The sequence below is a fragment of the Parambassis ranga genome, chromosome 13 (genome assembly GCF_900634625.1).
Source record: "Parambassis ranga chromosome 13, fParRan2.1, whole genome shotgun sequence".
NCBI classification, from domain to species: domain Eukaryota; kingdom Metazoa; phylum Chordata; class Actinopteri; family Ambassidae; genus Parambassis; species Parambassis ranga.
The window spans coordinates 20,010,338-20,035,156 of NC_041033.1; the positions used below are offsets into that span (position 1 = coordinate 20,010,338).

The 24,819-nt window shown below is 39.2% G+C and overlaps 1 protein-coding gene across 1 annotated transcript in view; it reads right to left on the minus strand.

The window, feature by feature from the left end:
* The window catches only part of cntn5 (contactin 5), an 86,051-nt gene extending 67,439 nt beyond the window's left edge, over window positions 1-18,612 (minus strand). Inside the window, exon 1 of the mRNA XM_028420126.1 lies at window positions 18,357-18,612. The gene's annotated coding sequence lies outside the window, so the exon portion shown is untranslated. The remainder of the gene's footprint in view (window positions 1-18,356) is intronic.
* Between the last annotated feature and the right edge of the window lie 6,207 nt (window positions 18,613-24,819).

Sequence of the window (24,819 nt, forward strand, 5' to 3'; positions counted from 1 at the left end):
GACTCTGTTCTCTATATATTTTAGTAGGAAAACGGGAGAGCAGAAACAAACACATGCAAAGTATGAAATAAACTGCATAGGTTAAGATAATAACATAATACCTGTGAATGTATGTAGGCACTGTTCTACATTTCATCATGAACATGGTTATGCAGTCTTTGAGCCCTGAAACAGTTCAGCTCTAAGTGTTCATACAGAGAAATGCTGAGAGTCTGTAATGTATTCCGCTGAAAGACAAATCTTCCCTCCAGCACAACAACTTGCACTCCAAAGTACCCTGCAACTTTTCCAGGTGTGTGCAATATGCTGTACGTTAGGGGGCTGTGGAACTGGATTCTGCAACATTTCTGTCCAGGCGATCACAGCTCAGCCAGATGATTATTAATGAGGCAGTGTGGAGAGTGCAACAAGGTCCTCTGACAGTTCTCAATGTGATGCTTCTAGTTGGACTCAGTGCTGTATAGGGGTGTTACACGTAAAACCAAATGTTGAGGCCGACACTCGAAAAGTAAGTCACACACATCACCTGCAAGAATTCCTACCATAGCTACACTCTCATTAAGCACTTTTTGCTTGATAGACAGGAATGAAGAAATGTGCCCTTGACAGCTGTGTAAAAATTGGATGAACAGTCTGTTCAGTTGCAGTGTGAGTATTTTTTTTTAGTGCTAACAACACTAATATGTTTTTTCTCTGTTCAGGATTGTAAACAATAGCACCATGGTTAAACTTCACATGTTTTAATGAAGGTATAAACACAACAGTTGTTGAAGCACGGCAGTTGACAAATGTACTAGCCTGATATACATTATCATTTTCACATTTCACATATAAGAAGGAAAGTCTTTCAAAGAATGCAAGCAAAACTCGAATGTGTGCCATCCTGATAGCATAGATAGATAGTTAAAATTAAAATAAACCTATACTATTCAAATTTAAAAATGTATGATTCACAGAATATATATTTTTTTACATTTATATATGTAGAAGACCCATCTTCTTCTTATTGTGATGTTTCCATAGAAGTGCAATCATATTAAAATTAGAAAAAACCTTTGCGTAATTCATCCTTTTGTAGTATGTCACACTCAATTTTCAACGACTGAGTGCTGATCAATCGTGATACAGCCTGATGTTAAAAGGTCCATGATGGTCACGTGAGAACATATGTGACAGAAGAATAAATGTGCCAAGAGCTACTGAGGACAACCTCTGGGACCAAAACCATTGACTGTAAATGGTAGCAGCATGGGTTTGAAATGTGACATGGACTGACCAAATATCTGTCAAGTGCAAGCAGTGGCTAACGGAGCGAACATGCCAGAAAAAGGTGGCAAAATACATACAAAAAGACAGTATAAACCTACCTCCTGGTGCCCTTATATGCACAGCACTACACTCTAGAAAGCCCCAAGAAAGCAGTTACCAGCTCTCCTAAACATGTTTTTTCCAAACATGGCATAAGCTGAATAACATGGCTGTTCAATCTGTCTACATTTTTTAACAAGCACAAAAAATACCAACATATGCCTGCAGGTAGTAAACATCTGAATATTATTTAGGCAGTGAAAGAATGACACTTCACTGGCCTATGATACTTATCTCTGCGACACTTGCTCATTGATTTGTAGATACTGTCACATGAACACTTGAAGACACAAGCACACAGACATTTGTACTCTACTGATATTCAAATCCCAATATTTTCTAACTAAAATTGCATTTATATTTTTATGCAAATGCACAGCAACTGTTCAAGCAGAAATTATTAATCTATTATAATAAGGAAAAAAGATGTGGCTCTGAGCAATTAAAGTTAATTTTAAAAGCATTATAATAAAATTCTTGGAATTTGTTTGACCTTAAAGTAACCTTAAAGTGAACTACATAAAATAACAAGATTTCAGCTGCAATCAAAGTGCACCACTGTTTTACATGGACATATTTGTACCAAAACATGTTTCTAACAGACAGAAAACACAGCTTAGAGACCTCTACAAGCTGCTTAGCTCTTTCAAACGTCTCCTTACACACACTGGTGGTATTAATCCAGGTGCAAAGGGTGAAGTTAAAACATGATAATACTGGGATTACTCCCAACACAGTTTCACTTCATTGACCAAGACAAGCCTGCTGTTAATAGGACATGGTTTTTTATTATAAGGGACCAGCAACAGGAGAAGATAATAGTGAATGTTAGATGAAGGTGGCTTTTGAGGGGCCTTTTCTGTCACTGCACTGGAAGGAAAATTGAGGTAAACTGTAGATGAGTAGCTTCTATTGACTTCAGCCTTCCCCAAGCAAAACACTTCATATATTAGGAAACCATTAAGCAGCCCAAAGAAAGGATATGAGGGAGAAAATGTTTCTGCTAAATTAAGAAAAGGTTTAAAAATGTAAGCCATAGTCTTCAGTCTAGTATAGCAGTTTGTTTAGCTTTGAGGCAGGCAGTGTATCGTTTCTCCCACTATACACCCCCACAGTTGGTCAACTTCCCGCTCCCTCACTTGTCACTCTTTTGGATGAGATGTCTGCTTAGAAATGGCATGTAGCCTTAGGGCGCTGTAAACAGCATCTGTAAAGATATCAAAGGTGAAGCAGGTGGCAAAAGCAGCCAACGCAGCCGATCTGTGATCAGTGTCAACGGTTATGTTGTAGAATAACTCCTGTCTGCAGCACATTCACATATTCTCCTCTGATGGGCCTTATACAGTCGTTCCCCAAGCTGAAGCCACTGGCAGCACCTTGATCTTGCCCAGATGAGAAACAGGCCTAGAATCCACTTGAAATCACGGAAAACAAATCTACATTTTTTTTTCCATCATCTCAAGCACATAAACGGTGATCCAACTTATTAATAATTAAATATTTCACATCTACACATGAACTACATGCATTATTTTTTCATTAAACTCAGAGGATTCCAACATCACGGCCCACAATTATTTAAACATACCTACTCTATTCACAACTGCGCTGGGAGAGTCCTGTGGGAACCCTCCATTAATGCAAACCTCCACTACAGAACATACTCTATATTCTAATAGAAAAGTCTGAGGACATAAGCCATTAAGCAGGGTAGGACTGACTCATTTAACATTTAATTTCATGTTATTCCTAACACTTGTCTGTTGTGTGCCCTAAAAAGAATTTATTCTCTATAGTAAAGGGATATTTCAAACATATAATGGTATGTTTCCTGCCAATAAAGCTTTGTCTTGTCTGTTTTTGACTCCTGTGTCTTGAAAGTAGTTTTGAAACCATGTAACAGAACCAAATTTTGTAAGCACAAACCACATCTAGAGACATGGTAGAACCTAGACTGGGTACTGGGCATTGAATAACCCAGAGCAGTTTTAGTCTTTGGAGTCTTTAAAATTGTATTTTCATAATTTGAATGAGCCTACCATTACATGATTTATTTTAAAATCCTTGCTTTTAAAGCTGAATGCTGAATGCTGGGCATTTTGGAGTAGGAGAACTCCATCTGGCAAGCAGAAATGTACAAGAATACCTAATTTTCAGACACTGGTTGAGTTAGGTTTAAGAAAAGACCTCCTCCTATCTTTCACAAACTTCTCTGCCATTTTTTTGGTTACAGCGAAGACAACCTCTGACCAGACTAAAAGACGTACATGCACTTATTCAAACAACTGCAAGAGAACCTTAAATAATACCAATCACTTTGATTTGACCACGTCTGACATATTTTGGTGGGGACAGGGTGAAATCATTTCAAAACAAATGTGCCAAATCTTCACACAAACAACGCAGAAAAATATGTGCACTTGTTTTAAGCGTGACATTCTTAGCACTGTACTCAGCAGCTCAATAAAATCTCTCTCATTTACTGAAGAGTCACTAGTACAGACTGTTGCAGCGATTTCACCCAACAGATAAATCTTGGCGCTGCTACATTGACAGTGAATAATGATGCAAGCCACGAGACACTACAACAGGACCCATGGTGATTTGACTGGGACATGAGGACATTTTTTAAACCTCAGTTCCACATTCACATAAAACTAATTTTGATAAAATGTTTCAAAGTAAAATCCTATGAGCCTACAATTCAATGATTTAGTCAGTCTCACTGGATCGGCTCCAGAAAGGTTACCCGGTGACATTATGATTCAGTTGAGTGTAGATACTAAATTTGCTGTTCAAAATAATCTGAATACTATAGTGCAGCTTTGAAGTGGATCTTTCCTTCGAGGATAGACCAGCCATATATTTCTGCAAGGCCAATCTGTATAAAATAGCAGCTTTTCAACTATCATTTACACCCTATTCAGTCTGAAAAAGACAGAATGGCATCCTTCCAGTCTTAACAAGAACAACATGAATGTTCCTAATCAGTCATATTTATTTGATGAGGATTACTGGCATTCAAACCATGTATGCAACAATAGTGGCTATCAGCATTCCTAAGAGATGCTATCTTTGCATCTCAAGGCTTTCATATCAATACCCCCACTGAATGTGAGGATAGTTTGTACCACTTCTTACTATATTTCAGTCTAACTTCAGGGTAAATAAGGGAGACACTTGATAATTAGTTGGTCTTTAGGGAATGGGAGTAGGCATCTGTGGCAATCTAATGACTCAGTTTGCTTCCAATTCTTTGTGTCATGATTAATTCTCATAATCAAGTCTAAACTAAAAAATACTATTGATTCATTACAAAGGAGGAGGGGCGATATATCGTTATATTAGGTAGTCTAGTTCGCCGTGTGCTGAATCATTACCTCCTGTCCTTTGAGCTGCAAATGAACTATAACTTGCAATTGAGGTTTTGTGCAAATAATGAAATGAAAGTTTAAATAACAGCTCAACAACTCTGTTTGAAATGAAAACAAATCTCCTCCTACCAATGATGGTAACCTAAATATCCATAGGACCTTTAACTATGGTCTTACAAAGATAGTGATTAGGTCTTTGAATACAAAAGACTTAAAAGGTAGGGGAAACACTGCTGTAAAACACACAAACTAGCAAACAAAATCTCCAAATCTAAGTGCAACTACACACCCATGACAGACTCATGTGCAACTAACAGTCACATTTTTTGCTAGTCACTTCAACTAGATAATAATTTAAGTGAACATCACTTCAATCATAATATGCGAATGAACAGAAGCTATAGGTTACATATACCCTCACTGTGAGATTACTGGTTGCTCCTATTTTACCATAATAGAGATGATTCAGGTTATTCTCCCCTTGAAGTAAGTCATAACACAAAAACTGTAAAATCCTAGGCCTGAAAATGTTAGTCATACACCCTCATTTTATTTAGCGTGTATTATTGCAGCTCCACCACCATCTCCCACATACAGACAGGGGAGACAACTTAGTTCTGCCCACGCTCCACTGGTACACATTCACAGAGAACAGCTTCTGTAAGATAAAAAAAAAGTGTGATTGTCAGTCAATACCAGAGGAATTCCTGGGGAGGAGTGCATATTTCCTGGCCTCATACCTGATATTCAGCTCTTATATTTGAGGCAAACGATGTGTGAATGTTCAGAAGCTGCTTCCAAATCATTATTTGAACAGTTTATCTGCCTTCATCACAGGCAACATCCCATCCCAGGCAACTACCTGACCTGATTTTGACAAAACTTCGATGACTTATTCTTAAAATTCAGCTTTTTAATAATTTGCCCAAGATTTATGCTTTATTTGTATATTAACACAACTAACTTGTTTCCACATTTTAGCAACAAAGTACATGTTGTCATCATTGGTGGATGAGTCATTTTTTTCTTTACCTTGGGTCCTGAATTGTTCTGGGTTATTAAATAAAAAATACTGTGCTATTGGATCTGAGGTCTCAGTGAATTCATTACATCACAGGCACACAGAATAACTTCTGAAAAAAAAGCAAGAATTGTTCTACCATGACCATTGATGACACCCTCCTGCTCCCTTCAACAGATTTTTGAAAAAGGCATATAATTAATAGACTGCGATAAAGCAGCGTAGACAAAGCCATTCTGTTCAGTATCTAATCCTGACTTCACTGGGTCTCCCCACACACAATTATCTCCTCTGTACATCCTTTCTACTACGTAGCATTGCTGTCTAAAGTCTCTAGCTGCCACTTTTCACCCCTCAATGGTTTTAATTGTCCTGATGACCTCAATCAAAAGACAATTACCAAAGGGGAGAGCAGCACAGGCAATTATTGTGTTCACCGCGAGATAGTGAACACCTGAATGGAGCTACCTGCTTTCACACTGGTAAAATTACATGTGCTGTCTTGCTGTTGTGATGAAAACATGGGTATTAAATATACGCTGCAAATGCTTTACATGTCCTTTGAGAAGACTGACTATGAGAAGACACTGACACTTCAAAGCCAAACAAGCTAGGAGGCACACATACATGCAGCTACGTGGAAGAATTCAGGATTCAGGGCAAGCTGAGATGAGTTGGAAAATAGGTTAAGAGGGACTGTAAGCAAGCAGACATTTTTTTTGCCATAACATTATTTTCCTATTAAGTAAATGGAACATTTTTTTCCAGAACTTGGCAGTGATGATGATTATTGATTGTGCATATTGTCATTGCAGCAAAAATGAGTCACATTCCATAAACCTATATCATCAGAAAACGCATTGTCTGACAACATTAAAATCCATCATTGTTTTAAGAATCAATGCCGGGATGCGCACTGAGGCTGGTGAAATGACAGTCATTTCTTGGACTGAGAGAGGAGTGAGCCACAAAAAATGTTCATCATCTCTGCAGCTGCTGGGGATCATGGGAAGGGCAGAGTGTTATTTTGTTATTTGTCAAGAGATGGACAAACCATTCGCAAAAAAAAAGCAAATACATATTTTAGATGATGTTTGATACTGTGCGGTGTTGACTCAGCTCAATGTATACAACTTTCCTTTTTATTTTTTTTCAATAAATTCAGACACTTACTGAATATATAAGAGAGCACCCTTGCTCTTAATGCTGCATTTGTTCAGTGTTCAGGGTTTTTCCACTCAGCTATCTCTTTAATATAAAGTTCTGTACAGGCCTTTCTTTGTGAAATAAGTAGAATGCCAAGTCCCTTGCACTGTTGGATTCACTGCAGAAGCCACCTAGGGAATTTCACAGTGACCTGAGGTAGTGATAGTTGCCAAGGGAGCACACATCATCAGGAACCTGAACAGCTTGAAAAGTTGCATGGTTATTTCAGTACCATGCAAAATTCAAGGAAATGTATAAAGGTGACCATATTCTTTTCTACTGTAAACACATATGTATGCATCTAAACCTGTCCTTTGTGACTGAGTTGAGCCTAATCTTCAGTCACTCCTGCATAGCGCAGCTGAAAACCTATGCAGGCAGTGATAGTTCAATTTGACATTAATAAGTCAGTGGTACTTCTGTTTTGGGAAATTGCAAGTCAGACAACACCAGCCTTCGATAACTGCATGGATAGATACCATGGGAGATACCAGATGAACATCATCATGCAGGTATTACCACAAACTACACATGACAGCTTGCTGGGTCCCAAATGTTGAGAAGCAGAATCCACTCATGTCAAGGGACTATTTGAGGTTCCAGTTCCAACCAATGAAAAGGCTTCAACAGTTTAAACAACCGAAGAATACAGAAAGCTAATTTCTCTCTCTCTCAATGCTAAGCTGGTACACTGTTTTCAGCATTGGTTTCGATGGATAATTTTTTTTCCATTTCTCCAAATTTTATTCATTTAAGTTTAGTTTAGTGATCAAGAACTGGAGATTCTGCTCTAAAACCCTCTTCTCTACAGTTTATGGCAAGTTAAGATGCACTTCAGAATATATAATTATTCCTTTAAAATGTTAAAAAAAAGTACAAAAACTGCTAAACTGGCAAATGTATTAGATAATACATTTTTAAAGCAACCAACCGATCAGAAATGGTCTAATTTCTTTTTGTCTTTTTGTGGACGGCATGATCATTTTTACAGCCAAGTGCAAAGTGGCAGAGTACCAGAATACCTTTGGTGCAGCGAATGATATGCGTTAACCTCCTGCAACAGCCTGAATACAAACACCTGAGCTTCATCAAGGTGTCAACCCTATTCTAGATAGATAGATACTTTATTGATCGCAGAGGGGAAATTCAGGAATCTGGCTGTCTGTGTAAAATGCGCCATCTGGTGATTTGTTGGGATTAACTTGGGTTCCTTTCAATCTCAATAATGTTCAGTATGGAAAACCTCTTATCAGTAAATTGAAAAATCGTCACGTGTGAAACATCTATACTCCCTGTGTATGCACTGCGACTTGAGTTAGTTAAGTAAAACATGTACCCATGGGAGGATGTACCACTCTTCTATTGTTTGTCATTTATGAGCATTGTCTTTTCATAGTGGCGCATATTTCCCACGGGATCTTTGTCATGTCACACTTACACGCTCCACAAAGATACACAGAGAGCTCTGCTTCTTCATCTATGTGTTTTAACTCCAATGGTGACGTATGGCTTCTCACTTATGTAAAAACAGTTTGAATAGCAGAGTGCGTTTTTCTTTTTGAACATAAAGTTCATGGTGAACACTATTCCATAATTATTCTCGATGAATCTTATCCACATGGAAATGTAGAGATGTTTATTCCACAGCCCTTGTCAATCTGATTGATTACATTCAGTAAGAAAACTTCTGTCAAACACCTGCAGATGCAAGTGCCGTCTACCATGATAATGGATGAAAGCCCATTTCAGTCTCCACTGATTTAAAACACATCCCCACAAGGACTCCTTAATCCATATCAAATTATAAATTCAACCCATGGGGTAAAACAAACTGCAAAGGCACCTGTCAGCTGGTCTTCACAGAAAAATGTAAAGGGAAATACAAGGGAAAAAATAACACAGAAACAAAGAAAGAAGAAGTAGCAGCAAAAAAGGGCAAGAAAGCAGGTATGTGCATAAATTAGTGAGTGAAGGTCAGTCAGTTAATGGCACCATGTTTTAGATTAAACAAGATTCAGCATTGCACATGTACAAGAACACGTTGTTGACTACAACGGTAAAACTTTTCGCACATGCTTCATAGTAACGCTGCATCGAGACTCCATGTGAATCGTCATTCAACATCTCAACCTGAACAGGTTCTTTTTTTTGGAGCTGTGAAAAAAAGCAATGCATATCACCTGCTAATGTTTCACCATCTCGCCCACATAAATTTCCATCTATACCATCCATCTAGATGACACAAAGATAATGGGGCGGTTAATGCTCCCAATAAAAAGCAAACAGCACACTAATTTTAGCCCTGAATACTTAAATTAGCCAGTTCAGTATAGTATCAAGGTACAGTGCACTTGTCTGAAGTGTAGTGTTGGTCAAACATGAATAGCCAAGGCGCAAGGATGACCATGAGCTCACTATGTTGGGGTCGTAATCCTTTTGCAAAGTTTCTGTTTCTTCTCTATCAGGCAATGTGTTGAATTTACTGGATCTAAAATGGCTTGCATTGTTATATCTGCCTATGCTTAATAAAATGCTAAGCATGATTTATAGATTATGCAGTGCAGCTTGATATAAATTACATTTAGCAGCTGCTTAATTGTTGTAATTAAAATCCTTTCTCCCACCACAAAGGAAACGCACAAGTCTGCCAAAAGGCACAGCCCCTACACGCATCTAGTTATTTTAAGATCTTTCCTTCCTTTGAGAATATATGTGAATTAATCAATTCATTCTAACCTTAAAACTGTGACAAAACATTGCTTTGCTACAGGCAGTGGCTGAGGCACTCTAAACAACCCATTATCCAGAAATATCCCTTCTGTAATAATAATATCCTTCTGTTATGCTGCCTTTTGGACAAATGGTTTGGTTAAACAGAGGCTGACTGGTGATCCCAAAACATGAATATATGGTATATGATGCATCACATTTACATACATAATACTTTAAGGATATAGCATTTAGTTCTGCAGCAAGATGAGCCAGGCTGCTGAGCACACACACATGCTGTTTTGGGCACCTTAAAGTTTTCACTTCAATTAGTCCCTGCCAGAACACAGTTTCCATGTGTCCCACCAATTATGCTTTAGACGAGCTCTTCTTCAAATTAAGATTTAACGAGTATGTGATGTGGGACACATGAGGGGCCAGTCTCAAGGTGCACTGCTGAATCTCTGAAGGTCAGGTCAGCACTGCTGCACTGCTGACAACAACATGAATGGTTACTAAATGATTGTGAATCTAAACTAGATGTCAATAATGTTTTATTTATATAATGTTTTACTTAGAGCTAAGTAAAATTTCAGGCCATGACATCTCAGGGCAAAATGCCATGATTAATCCAGATTAAAATTCTATGTTTCTATTTATGTTGATGCCTGACTGAATGCAGACAATTAAGCTGAGACGCTCACTGAGTGGTGTGCAGGATAGAGGAAACCAACTATTAGATCTGTGAAAGTGAAGGAAAAGGTCGCATCTAACAGCAATAATGTGACCTGATTTCCCCCGCTCAAATCAAGGGGCACAAGTTGCTATGGTAACTATAGTGCAGCCCATAAGATGGATGCTGGTAGTAAATGTGCTTTTGGAAAACCCTGCCTTCACAGACATGTGATAGTATTGTTATAGCAATAACTGTATTTAACCAGTGGTCCGTTTGGAAGCACTGCAGCAGAAAAGTGGAGCACAACAGCCACTGACATGTAGCTGTGGGTTTCTATGTCACAGAGCAATTCTCTGAGGTCCCACGAAGCATGCTCAGTTTATTTGATAAACTAAAATTCTGCAAAGATTACAAGGATGCTACCTGCTGGTTAGCATGAGCAGTTGGACTGGTGATTGTAAAATGACTTAATATCTTAATGCAGGATTAATTCTAGCAATGAATAAAATATTCATACAGGGAAATGATTAATAACTATTTACCTGAAAGTATGACACAAATAACCAGTATGTATAATTTAGGACCGATCAGCAGAAATAGAATATTATATATTGTGTTTATACATAATCTGAATTAATAAGTAATGTGATTTTACAGCCACAACAGGTTCTTCTCCACACTTTTAAGGGAGGTGCCAGAATGTCTCCTTTAACACGATCACAAGATGCCACTAGTTCACTAACACTTTCTCTTTTTCTTCTTTCTATACTCATATTTAATTCTGATGCTGGACTGCTTCACTTGAAACGAATGGGAAAAATCACCCCAAAAGAAAATCAGCACTCAGATTAAAATTATGCATCATTACATTTATAATGCAGAATGGTATTTTTAGGACAGAAATATTGGCTAAACTTTTTTTCATCTAGATAAATAAACTGAACAGACTTGTCTACACCACAAAGATGCCCTATGGAAAATGGCTGATAACAAAACATGCCCTTGTAGTAAACAGAACAAGACATATAATAGGACATGGTCCTTTAAACCATTTGAGACCACTCCATAAATGTTCTCACTTTGAAGCTCAACTAATTAAATTTCTTAGATCATGATGTGTCTGTGTGCGTTCCAACCAGAGAGAGCACCATGCTCTCTGGTGCAACAGATGTTTCACATCGCTGATTAATTACAAACCTCCAGTTGCTGACTACTTGAATACTCAGACGAGGATTCAGCTCAATAGTTTTACTGCTGCACTATGAAGTGAATGTTCTGACCTTTTTTTCAGTCTTTTGATCAGCTGCTTTCGATATCTTAATGCAGACATCTGTAAACCTATTTGTTCTGTCATCCCTTGTGTCCCTGTTAGTCTTGCATTTTATTATTCATCACATCTATTGATCTACAGAGCTGGTAAAAACTTGTTTCTCTGAAGAGATAATCATTTAAAGAGTCATTGCAACATTGGCTGGTGAATTAAAATGTAAGCATTATGAATAAATGAGTGAAATAAATATAGCTAGTGAGACATGTAGAACAAATATAATTTAATTCATAAAAGTGCCACATTATTCTTTGTGTTTTGTTTTGCAGGTTTTGTTTTGTTTTGTTTTGCATGCTGCAGTCATAACACTACCCACAGCAATGTGACAGCTGATACCAAGGAATCATCAGCAGCATACACCCCACAAGAGTAGCTTTGAATAGAAGCTTCACACAACAGCTTTCTTTTATTTCCTGTAAAATGCATCAGCGCTCCTGTCTCATCCCAATGCCTAATGAAGCTTCACATCATCCTAATATCTGGTATTAACTCATGCATTTGTTAAGGCATGCGTTCTGTATACCGATATATCCTGTGTAATATTATCCCTTTTCCCAGTTAATATAGTCGGATCACACACTTCTGATGGTGATTCCCTTTGTGTCGAATGAATGTGTCACATCAAGGCAGTGAACTCACCAACCATCAATCATTTTCCATTCAAATGAGTACCATTATATCATAGCATAACAAAATGATAGTGGCGAATCTGTGCCTCTCTTTCACTTGGGCAGAATAAATCCAGTGTTTGTCAGGAGAGAATGAACGGGGAGGTACAGCACAAGCAGAGCATAGCATAGCAGCCCCCATAGTTGTATTCTGACAGATTCCTTCATACACATTTCATCTCTTGGGAGAAAGGAGGCATGAGAGTGGAACGTAGCAACTCATCATGAGCCTGCAGGATGCATGACTTGGAACTGTTAGGAAGGTGACCCTAAAACAGTGCTTCTCTTATTTTAATGTACAGCACTGGTTCTTTCTCGGCAAATAAAACCCACTGGGCTATCAGAGACATGACTGCGTAGGTTTACCACAAGTAAGTGGACACTAACAAGACCTATTGAACAGGATTTTGACCTGAGGGGGAGACTATTGTGGATACGTGATTTTTTTTCCACATTCTGAAAGATCTGACACGCACACAAGCCAAAAAATAAATTGAAGTAAATAAGATATAGCACATAAAACCTGTATTCTGCCACGTTCCAATGGAGAAATGGAAAAAACATTCAATCTGTCACAAACAGATTGCTACTTGTTAAAAAAAAGAGGACAAGACAGTTTGGTTTGGGTTCAAATTGTGAGGTAGTTTTACATAATTACATACAATGATACATTAAAAATCCTTCATGTTTTTACTTACCAAGATGTGAAATAAAAAGATAAAACATTCATCAAGAAAGATCTGAGCTCCAGTGAGTTAAAAGGAAAAAGGTGTCAATGTGCTGTGTGTTGTGATGAGAAAGAAAAGTTACAGATAAATAGACAAAAGAAATTAACCTGAACACGGCAAAGTCCACAGAGCATACACTCAATCACCAGCAGGTGGCAGCGGTGTTCATTTTCTCATTCAAATAAGCAAAACCTATAAAGCGTGAGGCACAGTTAATAAAAAAACATAAATACATAAATTCACTCCCTCACCACAAGCAGAAAGGCGGCCCTCAGTACTTCATTCCTGAGAGCCATTTGGTTGTGAAAATATTTAAATACTGGAATATTCAGATCAGACAGAGATGACAAATTAGAAGAGGCTTTGGTACTTCATCACTTTCTTGCTTTAACTATGACCATTTTTCTTGCACAGGTCCACTGAGTGATGTCTTTCAACAACGGGCTCTGCTGCCAATTAGTGCCAACGATGTAGGACACACTACAGAAACTAGGACCTAAGACTCACCACAGGTCCAACGCTGGCCCAAAAGCTTATTTATAATTCATTTAAGCTAATAAAGCTACCAAGGTGAGTGCTTCCTATTCACTTCGACAAACTTAATCCACTTATATGTTTTTCCCCCAATGCAACCAATTGATCAGGCACAATTTCAGTTAATCAACATGTCTCTAGGTGTTCGACAGCCCTATCAGGTTCACTTAAATGTATTCACAAACCCTGCCATCACCCTTTCCTTCCATTATAACCCTTTGTTTAATCTCATTTAAACTCTGTCACACAGAGGATTGTTTACCAACACAAAAAAAAAAAAAAAAATGCCAGAAGACGCATCATAATCTTTGACTTTCTGGAATGTGAAGGTCAAAAGTGTGTCACTAATTTCAGCTAATCTTTCATTTTGTACTATCAGCATGATGCAGATATAGCCTGAGACCCTGTATTTGACACCCCCGAAACTACGAAACCCATTTTTACACCTTCATCTCACTAATCTGTCTACAGCATGAGACGTTTGGAAGATAAAAAATCAAAGAGTGTTGTGCTTCATCATGGCCCTGGTAGATAAGGCCCTTTACTGTCACATAAAATCAGAAGCTGCCTACTGAAAAACACTCCATCCTCAGGCTATTCCCCACCATCATCACTACTCTTCCATACCATCTCCACAAATACTTGATGTTGACTTCACTGACAAACTATTAGCAAAGACAAATAAGAAACACATGAGTGATGTGTCTGTATGTGTTTTATCAAAGGTAAAGGAGTGCTCAGTGCCCCCCAAAAATGCCCAATGTTAATATTTTAATAAATAAAATCCACATAGTTTTTATTTCCAGTCACGCTGCCTCATCTCATGTATGCAATTAATAACCTTTAACACTTTCAAACTAGCCATTTAGGCAGGAGCACAGAGGAGGCCTGCGGGTATCTGCAGATGACTTGCTCAAAGTTAACACAATGAGGACAGCACAAAGACAAACAGATAAAGGGGCTGCATAATTAACCAACCTGAGGCAGTGAGACATATTAGCCAACTAAAACAAGTTATTTCAAGCCATTCAGATTAGCCACAGAAAACAGGAAAGAGAGAGCCCCCACATGGCTGTTGTCATGTCACTTGTGTTAATTACTTTACTGCTTAACAGATGCACACACTTGTCACAGCGCGGGGATTGATTGTAAAATCGGCTGGCTGCATCACAAGAGTCAGATCAGAGCACTGACAAAAATGTACGATGAAGATATCAGACTGAATCTGCATACCATGAGAAGAAGGCGAAGCGGGATTCAAATTAACAGCACTTATTTTGTTGCTTCGGGATGACAGCATCAGTGTGACTTAAGATTGTCTGTTTGACTCACTGGACATCAAATTCTAGTCATTCATAACAGTGACAAGTAGAGGAGGCTGCTGAAAGTCGGGTCTTTCTTACGCAGATGCTTCTAAGCAATTATATAAATTAAGTTGTCAGATGGGTCATGAGGGACGTTTGTCTTCCAGGCGCTGCTAGACCACTGGGCCTCCCTTGTAAACAAAGTGCTGGATAGGAAGGCAGCCAAGGAAGGGTTTGCCACTGTCACGATTACCAACACTTGTTAAAAGAAATTTCTGTAATCTAACAAATGTATGTCATCTCAAATCTTCCCATGGAATTATTCCCAGGGCCTGCATGCTTAGTCACTGCTGGCTTTTGAGAAGAAAATTACACCCTTGCATCCTTTGGACCCCCCCAAAAAACATGTTATTTACATATTTCAGGATGCCCAGCAATTTCCTATCACTTCCTTGCTTCAGTTTGTCAGCCTAAAAGAACAACAACACTGTGCTCTACAGCCATGCAGTGTGAAACCATATTACTGTCTTTGCATGTCTTGGCTCTCATCGCATAAAAAAAAAAAAAACACACAGACAAAGAGAAACAGTCTTCAGGGACATGTTGAGTACCAACATGTCTGCAAGATATTTTCGTCCATTTCCTTTTTATTAGTTGCAGGTTTGTCAGGGAAAATAAGACTCCCCTGGGTGCCATTGTCTTGGTGAGACGGTTTCTATCCCTAGCCCTTTCTCTCTCTTTCCTCCCTCTTGTCACTGCTTATACACATTTTTTTTAGAATGTCCCAAAGGCTAGCCTTCACTAGTGTTGTCATTTTCAATTAGCTGTACCCTAAATGCATTCTGTTGAGCTATGTCAATAATCATTTAATTTAAGAGGATGGGCCAGCTGTAACTTCAAGACATATTTCATTTCAATCAAGGTTAGCCGATCTACCAATTTGCATTTCATTTCACACCTGCCCCCCCAAATGGATTTACAAACATTTTTAAGCACGCACTGCAAGCAAATATCTGATTTACATCCAAAGGAGATAGAAGGTAACCTCTAATACGTGCCAAGTGAAACAAGCACAGCTGTGCATCCCCTCTGCCTTTTCCCCTGATATGCAGGTGAATCTCCTTTTGATTATGGCATCTGGTGACTTTAGCTATACATCTCTTGGTGAGATGATCTCAGGAAACTGAACTCAGCAGTGGAGTGGGCTGATATGACGATTGTTGACGCACATTATGCATCATGATATATATATTTAAACATGTATTATATTAGCATTGCTACAATGACTTATAGGACATTTAAAATCACATGCATGCCATCAAGTTATAATTCCATTATTAAGTCTTAATGGAGTGCCATATGTGACTGACAAGAAACAATGGTGTCGATTAGACCAGTATGTTACAAGGTTTTGGCACTTTATAAGAACATGAATAAAATATTAAATAAACAAAACAACATGGTTCATTACAGTCAGAATAAAAAAAAAAACAAAAAAAACGAAGAAATACTGTCCAATAGTTCTTGAATGCATCATATATGAAATACAGTTCTCTTGGAAAATAGAGGCAAATCAAAGGTTGAAATTAGGATATTTTTCTCAAATCATTATAAAAAAGGCAAAATAGTTTGCACTCAGCAAACTAAGAAGCTATGTTTCTGACCAGCAGTCATGTGACAACTTTATGACTGTGTTAATAATGCACAGATGTGTTTGAGTTGATTGATTCAAGTTAAATATGATACATACATTTTAAGTGAAATTATGTATTTACTAGTAAAAAATATTTAAAAAAGACAGCAGCTTCTTTCCGAAAAAAAAAAAATGCATGCATGCTGAATCGGCTAGAATTTCTTGACATCGTAGCAAAATTGAATATTGACTGCGTCCATGTTGCAAGCGATATAGCAGACTTACACTACAGTGAACTGCATATGACATAACAGGGAGATAGATGTGCTCAACTCACAAACCTTCCAACAACACTTGAGGCAAAAAAGACTGACTAGGCTACTTTTCTCTGTGCATATCCCCTTTCCACACACACAAACAATACCATACTACATCATACTATACCATACATAACCTGACATGGGGGGTCAGCATGCATCATGAGTGAATTTTTTCTTTCTCTGGGTAATTTCAGCCTCTTGAACAACATATTATTGTTGTATATCTGGCACTGCTTTCTTCAACAGCAGTATTTCTAGAGAACCACTAGCTTTAAATGCAATTTACATCAAATTCTGGGCTGACTAAAAAGGTTGCAGACCACAAACCAGTTTCTGTATTTTTAGAAAAGAAAACTGGTCCAAAGGTTCATCATTTAAATTTTCAGGAGTCTTGAATGTTGTAGTGACACACTTAGGGACGTTAAATTGGACACTTAAAATAGCACTATGCTGTTTCTTACTCTACCGAGTGGACGTGTATTAAAAATGAAGAAAACCCACAGCAGCACAGAGATTAACTGACAGCAGACAGACCTTTAGAGGCTGCATTTTCCCGTGGCAGACTTAATTCTGTCTGCCACTACCTCGCTAATTGCTGTCATTGAAGAGAAAGTCAGGCAAACTCCAGGACAAAAAACAAATGACAATAATATCCTAATTGAAAAATGGCTTAATAATACCTCTTTCCCTCAGTGCATCCAAACACAGCCAAATCAATAAGATAAAACAAGAGACTATGAGCCCCCCCACCCCCAAAGCCACAATGCACAACCAAACTGTCACCAGCACTGTCAGGCAACAGCATTATAATAAACATTCAACTGCAGCGAAGCCACAAAATTAGGGTTTGGGGAAATTTGCATATCTCTGATTAGATAAATCCTCTGGGTGTACTTGTGTGGTAAGTGGAGTGTTAGAATCCTACTGCTCAGCTTAACCTAAAAGATGCAAGACAAAAAAGAGACCAGCCTCTGCTCTCACAGGAGAGGGGATGGTTTTTTTTTTCCACAAAATATTTTCACGGATCCCTTTGAGCTACGATCAAAAGCAGCTCAGACCTGAAACCCACCTCTGTGTTAAGTACATTTCAAAGTGCCTCTCTTTTCAGGGCTGTGGAGGGTTCAGTGTAGGACACCGTTAATTCCTGCTCACAACTACAAACTTCCTGCAGGTGTAATAATAAAGAGCACAAAGGATTCATTTTGACACTTTGCCGTGTGTTGATGCATCTTTACACACTCAGCAGCACCATGCTTCATTCTGACTCACTCTTCAGGAATAGACAGAAGTTACTGAAACAAAGGCAGGAAATCTGAGATCCTGAGAAGAGTCCAAAACTATAAAGCTCCTTGTAGAGGATTTTTCAGACATACCAGCAGCATTTCATAATCACAACTTGCCTCTTATGACAACCTGCGTGCACTAATACAGACGCAGCTACAACATAATCCGTAAAAAAATAGAAAGAAAGTGAAACATTATACTCACGGAAAGACAAAAAGTGGTCCCTGGTCTCGTTTTCTTTCCTCTCCCAGGTGAAACCAGCTGTGGTCACCGCCGTACAGTGTCTCTATCTCCCGACCCCAAACAGCGGAATGGTAGCGGTACTGACAATATCCAGTGAAGTCCTCGTCTGTGCCGCTTTATCTGGTGAACCAGTGCAAACAGCGCATCTTCCAAGTCCGAAATAGCTGTAAACAGGTATATTTCTTTCGCTGTCCAGCCCTCTGTGCTCCCTCTTCCAGCGCCAGACCTTTCCCCTCCACTTCAGGGAGCTTTGTACTGGTGCCGTGCGTCGCGGTGGACGGAGGTTTGGTTTGGTCTCCTCTCAGTCAGCCTCCACCGCTGCAGCCGGCTGAGGCTCTCTGCAGCGCAGCATCCCATCTCACTGGTGCTGAGGAGGAAAAAGGTGGCCCTTAGTTTGTTATGAGGAGTGGCATTGCATCAGTTGCTGCCACATTCCGGTCATAATATAATTATTTGTATGTTTGCAGGAGGGTTTCCTTATGGAAATACAGACAAAGGGGAAAATTCGTGTTAGCAAAAAGAGTATACAAAATGGCTAATTTGACATACTAATAACACATAAAGTTCAGATTATACATTTGGTGTCATGCTTATTGATTATTAACCTCTTTAAATGATGTATAAATAATAAAAAACAAAGCTCTAAAACCAAGGCTAGGGAAATTTAACATTTGTTTACAAAGCTTAGCTGGTTAATTAGCTAATTAGCATAGCATGGGTGTAACCATTAAGCTAGCAATGGCGTGCATGTCTAGCCAACAACTTTCGCGTCATTGCTACCTTAATTAGCTAATGTGAGTTATTATTTTACGAACTTAATTCGCGATATGCATACCTGTCAGAGTTCAATGTAGCAAAGCTTTCGTTGATGGTAACCGGAAGTAGCATTATACCGGGGGCAGAACGTCATGCATCCGTGAGATAAACACAAACATAATATTTCTGATTTTAACTATGAATCATCACAGACATTTATGGTTTTTCGTTTGCTAGTTTATGAAAAAAAAAGTTTGCTAACATTTTTTATACAGACGTTTTTCATTTCTACACCGTTTGACCACTAGATGGCACTCATCCTACACTATTACACTGTTTTTTTGTTCCATCTTTTGTATCTTAACTTTGTTTGTTTGTTTGTTTGTTTTCCACCCACACTGTTAGGCAGACTCACTAATATTGCAGAAATTGAAAGTGTTATTTATTATCTTACAATGTGTCAGTGTGGTTTCCTGTCAGATTTTTACTATTTACAACAAACGAACTGTTGTTAGTCTGAGAGGGACATGTAGCCAGGGGAGGTTTAATGCCTTGTCCAAGCACTTTTTGACAGGACAAGTGTTTATTGATGATCACAACTGGCCGTAGATCCATACAGGCCTTTCTGATCAATAGGCCACTTTACTACCTCATTGAGCTTCAGAATCAGATCGGCAGGGTCCTTTGATGGTGAAAGACTTCTGTTTGACTCCTTAAATGATGATTGATTTATTTTTCTATTGTTTGTTTGATTTTTGTAGTCTTCACATTGAATTATTTCTTTCAAAGCAGCCCCCCTACGGGAGTTAACATGCTGATTTAATTTGTCCTATCTACATTTGAATAGCAATAAAAGCATCCGATTCTGAGATAAAATAACAAAAACATATCAAGTTGTTTATTTATCATCTCTCACAAGGATGTTTCCTGTCAACAAGATTAAAGAAGTGGACAAATGTGTTCTTTTCACAGACCAACTAGCCTCTTGAGTAATTAGACCACTGCCACTACCACCACTGTATGTTCAAATGAATCCCACATTTGTTTGTTTTTCTGCAGTCAGAATGAATTCAGATGTGTTTGTCATACAGCAGCATCCTTGCCTCCTTAACTGAACATTAATGGCTCAAGACTAGAGAGTATAGATTGGTTCCTTCTGTTTCCCATATCAGTTACATAGCTCATATTGCCACCCTCTACTGTGAGTGTTTGACTGACAATATGGAGCTAACAGCCTATCTCTATCCCCCATCATTAATTAAACAGGACCCATGACTGAGTGCTCTTCCTATTGCACAATTGATCCATGCCAGTGCTTGTAGCTCTTATCAGCTCTTAGATCATGTCTTTTGAAAAGCAGTGTTTTAAGAGTCCCTTTGCTTGTTGCCACTGACTTCATTTGGACAGTTTTCCTCAGAAGACAAACATATCATTTTAAAAAAAAATATATTTTACCTTAAAAGTTGCAGCTTTGTTTGATTTAGATGCAAAGTATCTGTACCACAGATGATGTCATCATCACTGTCTAACCATTAAGCTTCTTCTTGTTCTTGAGGAGGAGGCAGGAGCCAAAATCATGTGAATGATGGTGGCATGATCCATCACCACTGTGGACTTGTGCGCTGTGGCGCTGTTCGGGTGGAGGAGCACACCTCTTGCTGGCCGAGTTTTGTTGATTTTCTCAGCACAGTCCTGCAGTAGTGGCCCTTCTCCAGGTAGTTCCATCAGCAGCACTCACACTTTATATTCCTGGAAATAGAAGCTTTCACCTTGATGTGTACTTCACTGATTTGTATTTCTTGAGAGTCTCTGTGTGTGTCTTCACTATGTGGACTCAAGTCTGACATGATGTGCTGAATATGCTTGTCATCAGGCCCACGGAGTTTCTAAACTGAGGGAGCCGGCAACTTTGTTTCAGGGAGATACACATCTCAAAGACAGCGCTTTGAATCAGAGACTGTATAATTGGACACATTCAACGGGTAGTTTTTCTGTTTTTCTGTGTTTTTTTCAGTGTTGTTTAGAGTCTCCTGCAGACTTGAAACTACTTTTTACACTAATGTCAGAGAGCACTTTGAGTGAGTTGTTGTATCATGGGGTCAAACACACCACAGCTAGAAGAAAATGTCTGGTTGTATTGTGGCGGATGCACACCAGCAGTGTAGGACACATCCAGGCAAAGTTTTACAAAGCTCTCCCCAATTATACTGTTGCATCCCTTGTTATCTGCAGTCCCATGTGGCTTTTCATTCTTCTCTTGAACAATAACAGACACCCCGACTTGTTACCAGCACATAATTTTTAGATGAAACCAAATTACAGCAGAGGAGGACAACATGACAACATGATGTTGGCACCAGGAAGACAGCCATCACATATAATTAGATAGGTGGTCCTTCGCAGCAAGAAAAGGATTAGAAATTAGGGCCTGACAACAAATGTCAAGTGGTGACATGAGCTGCGTGGCAGGATGGAGAACTTTCTACAAGCTGAAACTGACAGGTAGAAAATGTGGGTGGCTGGTGGAAAAAAAAAAAAAATCAGACATCCCCGTTTCCTAGGCCGATATTTAATTTTTGCTGGCACAAAAGATGCAGTGCTATAGCTAACGGTGGGCGTTAATTGTGTGCAGACTCCAGTGTGGAAGTGTATATACATTCATGATTAAGATGAAAATAAATCCAAACTAAGCGTGCACGCAGGTGTCATTCTTGTGAGTTATTGTAGGTGTGTCTTATTTGAATCAACAGCATGACTGGGACTTGTCTCTGATCAGTCATATCGCTTGGCAGAGCCTGTTCTTTACATAATCTGCCTTCACTCAAGTCTGTCAGTGTGGGAATGAACACTTTCACACTTCTGACAACGTAAGTATGTGACATCTGCGCTTAGCAGGGTGGTTTGTGATGTTGCAGCCGACTGAATCCTAATTTCCCCCAGTAAAAAGGCTGAGGAGAGAGATGGCTATCCTCGGTGTTTGAGCTAGCACAGCACAATCCACCACCAAAACGTCTTAATTTATCTTCATTACACAGTCTGAGAACCGCGTTGTGCTACACTGCTTTTCCACTTCACTGCCGCGCCGACTGCTGCACCGACTTCTGTTTTTAACATGGATGAAAGCTCCTATATCTGCTGCAATCTGACGAAATGTATGCTTGTTTTATATTTCTCTTTAATCAATATTTAATTGTGCAAAAAAAGTTTGCATGACGAGAGGTTGTTTGTGTTTGTTTACACTGTGTGTGTGTGCTGGAGCAGTCTGCTGCCATAAAAACTTCAGGAAAACATAAAGGTATATTAGTACAGATGGTGAGTTACATTAACATGCCCAGCAAATTTAAGAAATTTATATTTACTGCTTAGCAGATGTTGACTGGATAGAGGTGGTAAATTATAATTTGGTTGGTAGACTGAGTCTTTTCCTTATTGGTAGCACCAACATCTGCTGGATAGAGTGTTTATGCATGCAAGTGGCTGCATAAAGTCACGCTGAGGGATGCAAAGATTTAAAGTGTATTTAAAGAAAGCGAGGGAGGAAAATAACAACACAAATCAGAGCGCAGTATGGACTGATTAAGCATCTCTAACCTGTCAGGGAGACACATAACTAAAAAGCATTACATCTTCAATGGAAAAGTAATTAGAAACCCAAAGCCCAAAGCTTAAGAACAAACTTTGCAGGGATGGCTTGTTTCATGGATAAAATCTGTGTCAGTACTTCAAGCATCAGGATATATTATACTGCTGCATAATGGAGAATGGAATGCACTTAAAATTTGATCAAGAAGCCGACCTATCCCCATAGACCTCTATAAAATAAGCAGCTCTACAGACTTAAACATGCCGACAACCTGGGACAAGATCAGTTTTCTGTCGTATGTCTTGAGTTTCCTGCTTATGTGGCTGTCTGCCTACATAAGCTCCATGAAAGCGCCGCCATTTTGGATATTTTAGGGTACGGCGGTATTGCTAAGTCCAACTCCTGGAGCCTCAAAACTGCTCATGAGGTGACATCATGGAAGGTCCTTCTTTACTTTACCATCTTCACGTTTTACCATCTTGAAGTTCATTTTCCATCCTATAATGAAAGTAGCACAACGCTTCACACATGTGCATCAATTCAAGCCTGTGTGCCATGTTTGGCATTCACTGACACCCCAGATAGCACTGGTGGCCTTCATCTGGCCCTGAGGAAACAGATGCAAGCCTCTAGTGCTCCACAGGTAAAATAGCAAATGTGGCTCAAAATTCTCAAATGTAATGTGGGCCTCTTTTGGCTAAGATGTGTGTTTTTCTTTTACACTATGCGGCCCTAAACTGGCCCACATTTAGTTCATGTTTTGGTGGCTATGGTCTGTCCCGCTTGTGGATAATAGATAAGCCGACACTCGAGTGCTGTCATTCCACACCATAACTGGACCAGATAAGAGAGTTGAAGTGAGCCAGATTTGGGCCACACCAGTTTAGTTATCTGGGACTACATGCTCTGGAATTACCAGCAGGGTTTGTCACCACATGGTAGACAAGAAAATGGCGGAGGAGTTTGTTGCAGATAATCTTTTCCTGAATCCCTGGAGCTGGATTGTTACCGTAAACTGCCCCCAAATGGTCTCAAAACCTCAGAAAAACTACCATATATATACATATGTGTGTGTTTTTGGTTCATTAACGTCCTCCCTCTTCTGTTGTGCATGTGTAAAAATGTGTTCAATCTAATGTACTTACAACACAACATGATGTGTGCTTTTAGGTAATACTTCACTGGTTTCTGTGGAGCTGGCCTGTTGAAAGTGATGCTGTATGACTTGTGTTATCCATACCGCAGGGCAACAAGGACAACCGATGGCATGACAGCTGGAAAAAAAAGAGAAATGCTATCTGTGAACATCAGACTAAAACTGTTCACAGCATCAGCGGCAGGAAGGGTCGAAGGTCGTCGACCATGGAGTCAGAGGACGCCTGAAAGCAGCTCAAGGTGGCTGCTCACATCTGACGCCTGCTGTTAATGGAACCTGAGAGGTGTGCTAGAAAGCTCAAAGACAGCATGCTAGTGGACCTTGTGTTAACCACATAATACAGTATTTCTTCTTATGGAAGCACAACATGAAGCGAACCTCCTTTCATATAGAAACAATGATCGTTTGATCACTTTGAGGTGGACGGGCTGTTTTCTGAAGCAGCTTTGACCAGTCACCACTTCATTAGCCTTACATTACAGAAACACCTCCGATCTCCTGTAAGACTACACTGACCCTGTCTGAAACTACAGACAACGTGCCTGCACTCGGGTAATAAATAAACATTGATCAGAGTGGTGACAGAATGTAAACAGCATGTGAGAGTGATGCTACACTTTGTAGTCTGGTCGTGTTGCAAACTGGGTCAGGCTTGTAACAATAGAGGGGGGTCTGCATGCATGCACACACACACACACACAAACACACACACACACAAACAAACAAACACACACACACACACACAAAGAAATGCTAATTTGGTTAATTTGAATAAAAAAACAGTTATGTGTGTATCGAGATAGATTCAACAGTGTAATGAGAAAGTGTTGAAAAAGTACATTTACTACAGGACTGTAGACATCCTTGAGAAAAGCTGAGCGAGTGAGAGAAGGTCTGGCTGAGCAGGTGTTTTGTAGATTGTACTGCTC